Source organism: Neopsephotus bourkii, unplaced genomic scaffold (assembly GCF_033783945.1).
Source record: "Neopsephotus bourkii isolate Nb327-2 ecotype Australia unplaced genomic scaffold, CSIRO-AGI_Nbou_v1 NB_768, whole genome shotgun sequence".
Taxonomy (NCBI): Eukaryota; Metazoa; Chordata; class Aves; order Psittaciformes; family Psittacidae; genus Neopsephotus; species Neopsephotus bourkii.
This window is the reverse complement of record NW_026901264.1, coordinates 585,179-591,178: the sequence shown is the minus strand read 5'-3', so window position 1 is coordinate 591,178 and position 6,000 is coordinate 585,179.

Genomic DNA, 6,000 nt, shown 5'->3' with positions numbered 1-6,000 from the left:
GTATAGCAGTCTACTATTAGATTTGCTGAATCCCAAGTTCTGTATATGAGTAATCGGACTGACTGTGGGGTAAATACTTCTGTATTTATGAGGTGATTTGAATTTTAGGAGATGCCAGTATCTCCTCCTGCCTTCATTGGTATATATATAACAATGACAGTGTCACCTTTAAGACTGAACAACAAGGACTAACTACAGGAATCCATACTTGGCAATGGTTGTGCCAACATAGAATCATAGAATAGTTAGGACCTTAAGGTCCTAAAGGACCTTAAGATCATCTAGTTCCAACCCCCCTGCCATGGGCAGGGACACCTCACACTAAACCATACCACCCAAGGCTCCGCCCAACCTGGCGTTGAACACCACGAGGGATGGAGCATTCACAGCTTCCCTGGGCAACCCATTCCAGTGCCTCACTACCCTCACAGGGAAGAACTTCCTCCTTATGTCCAATCTAAACTTCCCCTGTGAATCATTGTGGCATATGTGGTTGCTTTTCAACACTGGGCAAAACTTTATCTGAATCAGTAGAAGCAATGCTGTCTTATGTTAGAGATAGTGGCTGAGGTCTCATTGTGCTGAGGTGCTGTATGTAGATACGTACACTTTGTTAAATGTCCATGCACTACAGAATTTAAAATTTAAGTAAGCAAGATGCAGAAAGAAACCAAAACTACTAATTTTGCAGGTAGGGAATGGAAGCACAGGGAAAGACCTGTTTAAATTAGATGTACCATCCCTAGAGACATTTAAGGCCAGGCTGGATGCAGTTCTGAGCAACCTGATCTAGTTAAAGATGTCCCTGCTTATTGCAGAGGGGTTGGATTAGGTGACCTTTGAAGATCCCTTCCAACCCAAACCATTCTATGAGTCTATAAAATGACCTAGGAAGTTTGTGCAGGATCCAAGAGATAAACTTCGTGTTCTTGAGTCCTAGTCGAAAGCACTTATTGGTCTCCCAACTTCTATTTTTTTTTTTTTAATTACTAATAGTTAGATTGAACCATAGTAACAAAGATGTTCCAATAGGATTAGTGTTTCTAAGGTACAATATAAGCAGACCAAGAATAGAAAAACATATAGGCACAGAAAGATACTAAAGGTCATACATTAGGTGAATAAGAGGCTGGGTCTTCTGAGTATTACACCGCTCTCCTTTTGCCTTCAACTTTTGATGTGCTCTTAGGATTCCTTTGAGAGCCAAGATGCGTAAACTCTCATGGATGAGCACTTTGAGACAAGCATAAGAATCTTGTGTAATCTGTGTCCAAAAAAGGCCAAGTTTCTTACAGTTTCAGTCTTAATCCTGATCATATTTTAGAACTACTTCCTATAAATTCAATTACTTTAATTCAGAGCTAGTTATACTGTAATGCAATTCCTTCATATTCACTGTTTGCTGCAACCTGTGTATTTTCAAAGTACTGCACGTCTTATGTTGATAGAACTTGTGAAAACTAATAAGCAGTATTTTAATGCCCTTGGTTAAAGGTGTTACTATTGGTCTATCAAGCCTATAGCTTGCATTGACCTTAGAAATAAATACATACTTCACTGAGATTGTTCTCCCACTGGGAAGAGGATGAGAGAACAAGCATATGGCAGATGTTATCTTGTTGCTTGAGCGCTGATGAAGGGCATTCATATAAAGCAGTAGTGACCGGGGGATAAGAGTCTATGGAAAAGATGTACTTCTATATGCTAGATCAGAGTCTATGATGTGATGAATCCCACTATAGCCACTGACTCACGCTCTCAGGGAAAGCTCTCCAGAAAGAAAATGAGAAAGAAGAGACCTCAGAAGAAAATGTCAGGGTACTTATTTTCTCATAGGACTCTTTTTGGCAGCTGGAGATAGCAATTCTGTAATAACATGCTGAAGTTCGGAAGGGGAATTCCTCCAGAGCGGAAATATCCTTAGAAGGACCATTTCCCTAGCTATATTCAAGCCTGTGGGAAACTGTTACCCTATGACGAGTTCTTCCAAACTAGATAGAATTTCTATTTATTCCTTAATTAGGTTTTATTTTTGGCAACTCCCTTACTGTGACTTGACATCCCAGAAACAAGACCCCTCAGATTCTCAGAAGCCAGAAGAACCTCTGACAAATCTTACTCAGAATTGTCTTCCTTAGCTCTACTCACTTGATAGCATTTTCTTCCCATTCAGCTATTCCCTTGTTTACTAATCCCTGGAACAGCTGTGTTGTTAAGACCATCTTGCTGGATGTATAGAACTCAAATCAAGAGAAGCAAAGGAAAGAGCTACCTGCTTAACATTCTACATATTTCTACTTTATGAAGTTTGGATTTTGCATAATGAGACTTAGAGACAGGTACTGAATAAAAACTATCTTGGTGCTGAATAAATACTCTCTTGGAAAATAGCCCCATCCATAGTTTCTGGATATAACTGTGAGGGTATGTTGTGAGTTTGGGAGGGCTTAGTTTTCTGTTTAGGTTTTATTTATTCCACTGTGTTTCAGTTGTAATAGAATCATAGAATCATAAAATAGTTAGGGTTGGAAAGGACCTTAAGATCGTCTAGTTCCGACACCCCTGCCATGGGCAGGGACACCTCACACTAAACCATATAACCCAAGGCTTTGTCCAACCTGGCCTTGAACATCACCAGGGATGGAGCATTCACAGCCTCCCTGCGCAACCCATTCCAGTGCCTCACCACCCTCATAGGAAAGAATTTCTTGCTTATATCCAATCTAAACTTCCCCTGTTTAAGTTTTAACCCATTACCCCTTGCCCTGTCATTACAGTCCCTAATGAAGAGTCCATCCCCAGCATTCCTGTACCCCCCTTCAGATACTGGAAGGTTGCTATGAGGTCTCCATGCAGCCTTCTCTTCTCCAGGCTGAACAGCCCCAACTTTCTCAGCCTATCTTCATACAAGAGGTGCTCCAGTCCCCTGATCATCCTTGTGGCCCTCATCTGGATTTGTTCCAACAGTTCCGTGTCCTTTTTATGTTGAGGACACCAGAACTGCACACAATACTCCAAGTGAGGTCTCACAAGCACAGAGTAGACGGGCAGGATCACCTCCTTTGACCTGCTGGTCACACTCCTTTTGATGCAGCCCAGGATACAGTTAGCTTTCTGGGCTGCAAGTGCACACTGCTGGCTCATGTTAAGTTTCTCATCAACTAACACCCCCAAGTGCTTCTCCGCAGGGCTGCTCTGAATCTCTTCTCTGCCCAGCCTGTAGCTGTGCCTGGGATTGCTCCGACCATGGTGTAGGACCTTGCACTTGACATGGTTAAACTTCATGAGGTTGGCATCAGCCACCTCACAAGCGTGTCAAGGTCCCTCTGGACGGCATTCCTTCCCTTCAGTGTATCAACCGAACCACACAGCTTGGTGTCATCGGCAAACTTGCTGAGGGCGCACTCAATCCCACTGTCCATGTGACCGACAAAGATATTGAACAAGACCGGTCCCAAAACCGATCCCTGAGGGACACCACTTGTTACTGGTCTCCAGCTGGACATTGAGCCAATGACCACAACTCTGCATGTGGCCATCCAGCCAGTTCTTTATCCACCGAGTGGTCCATCCATCAAATTGATGTCTCTCCAATTTAGAGACAAGGATGTTGTGTGGGACAGTGTCAAACGTTTTGCAGAAGTCCAAGTAGATGACGTCAACTGCTCTACCCCTGTCCATCAGTTCTGCAGCCCCATCATAGAAGGCCACCAAATTGGTCAGGCAGGATTTCCCCTTAGTGAAACCACGTTGGCTGTCACGGAGCACCTTGTTGATTTTCATGTGCCTTAGCATGCCTTCCAGGAGAATCTTCTCCAAGATTTTGCCAGGCACAGAAGTGAGACTGACTGGTCTGTAATTCCCCGGGTCATCCATTTTCCCCTTCTTGAAAATGGGGGTCATATTTCCCTTTTCCAGTCGTCGGGAACTTCACCTGACTGCCACGATTTTTCAAATACGATGGACAGTGGCTTAGCAACCTCATTCACCAGCTCCTTCAGGACCCACAGATGGATTTCATCAGGACCCATGGACCCATGGACGTTGAGTTCTGTCCGGGGACAGATGATGAGCGAGTTGAGAGTCTGTGGGTGAGAATTAAGGGGCAGGCTGGCAGGGGCGATACTGTTGTCGGGGTCTGTTACAGGCCACCGGAACAGGGTGAGGAAGTTGACGAGGCCTTCTACAGGCAGCTGAGAGCGGCCTCACAGTCACAGGCCGTGGTCGTCGTGGGGGATTTTAACTTCCCTGATGTTTGCTGGAAGGACTACTCAGCAGCCCATCCCCAGTCCAGGAGGTTCCTCCAGTGTATAGACGATAACTTCCTAATGCAAATGATGGATGAGCCAACCAGGAGAGGTGCGCTGCTGGATCTCATCCTCACTAACAAGGAGGGTCTGGTTGAAGGAGTGAAGGTTGAGGGCTGCCTTGGTTGCAGCGACCACGAGATGGTGGAATTCAGGATCTTGTGTAGAATAGCAAGTAGAATCGCAACCCTGGACTTTAGCAGGGCAAACTTTGGCCTCTTCAAGCGATTGATAGGGGAAATCCCTTGGGCTAGGCTGCTTGAAGGTAAAGGGGCCCAAGATTGTTGGTTGACGTTCAAGGACTGCTTTTTCCGAGCTCAAGATCGGAGCATCCCGACACGTAGGAAGTCAAGGAAGAGGGTCAGGAGACCTGCGTGGCTAAATAGGGAATTGCTGGGTATGCTCAAGTGGAAGAGAAGACTTTACAGGTCATGGAAGGAAGGGCTGGCCACGTGGGAAGAATATAAGGCTGCTGCTAGAGGATGTAGGAAAGCTGCTAGGATGACTAAGGCCTCCTTGGAATTAAAGCTGGCGAGAGGGGTCAAGGACAACAGAAAGAGCTTTTTCAAATACATGGCAGATAAAACTAACACCAGAGGTAATGTAGGCCCGCTGATGAACGGGACGGGTGCCCTGGTGACAGAAGATACAGAGATGGCAGAGTTACTGAATGCCTTCTTTGTCTCTGTCTACTCTGCCGGAGGCAGTCCTGAAGAGCCCTGTACCGCTGAGACCTCGGATGAAGATAGGTCAATGGAGCGGTCTGCCTTAGTCGATGAGGAATGGGTTAAAGACCAGTTGAGCAATCTGGATATCCATAAATCCATGGGTCCAGATGGGATGCACCCGCGGGTGCTGAGGGGACTGGCTGAGGTCATTGCTAGACCCCTCTCCATCATCTTTACCAAGTCTTGGGAAACGGGAGAGGTGCCTGAGGACTGGAGGAAAGCAAATGTCACTCCTGTCTTCAAAAAGGGCAAGAAGGAGGACCCGGGTAACTATAGACCGGTTAGCCTCACCTCCATTCCTGGGAAAGTGATGGAACACCTTATCCTTGGTGCCATCTTAAGGCATATCAAGGATAAGAGGGTTATGAGGAGCAGTCAACATGGCTTCACCAAGGGGAAGTCATGCTTGACCAATCTCGTAGCCTTTTATGAGGAAATAACACAGTGGATGGATGATGGCAGAGCGGTGGATGTGATCTACCTTGACTTCAGCAAAGCGTTTGACACGGTCTCCCACAGTATCCTCGCAGCTAAATTGAGGAAGTGTGGTCTGGATGATCGGGTAGTGAGGTGGACTGTGAACTGGCTGAAGGAGAGAAGCCAGAGAGTTGTAGTCTATGGGGCAGAGTCTAGTTGGAGGCCTGTATCTAGTGGAGTGCCTCAAGGGTTGGTACTGGGCCCAGTATTATTTAATATATTTATCAATGATTTAGATGAGGGAATTGAGTGTACTATCAGCAAGTTTGCTGATGACACTAAGCTGGGAGGGGTGGCCGACACACCAGAAGGCTGTGCTGCCATCCAGAGAGACCTGGACAGGCTGGAGAGTTGGGCGGGGAATAACTTGATGAAATATAACAAGGGAAAGTGTAGAGTCCTGCATCTGGGCAGGAACAACCCCAGGTTCCAGTATAGATTGGGGAACGACCTGTTAGAGAGCAGTGTAGGGGAGAGGGACCTGGGGG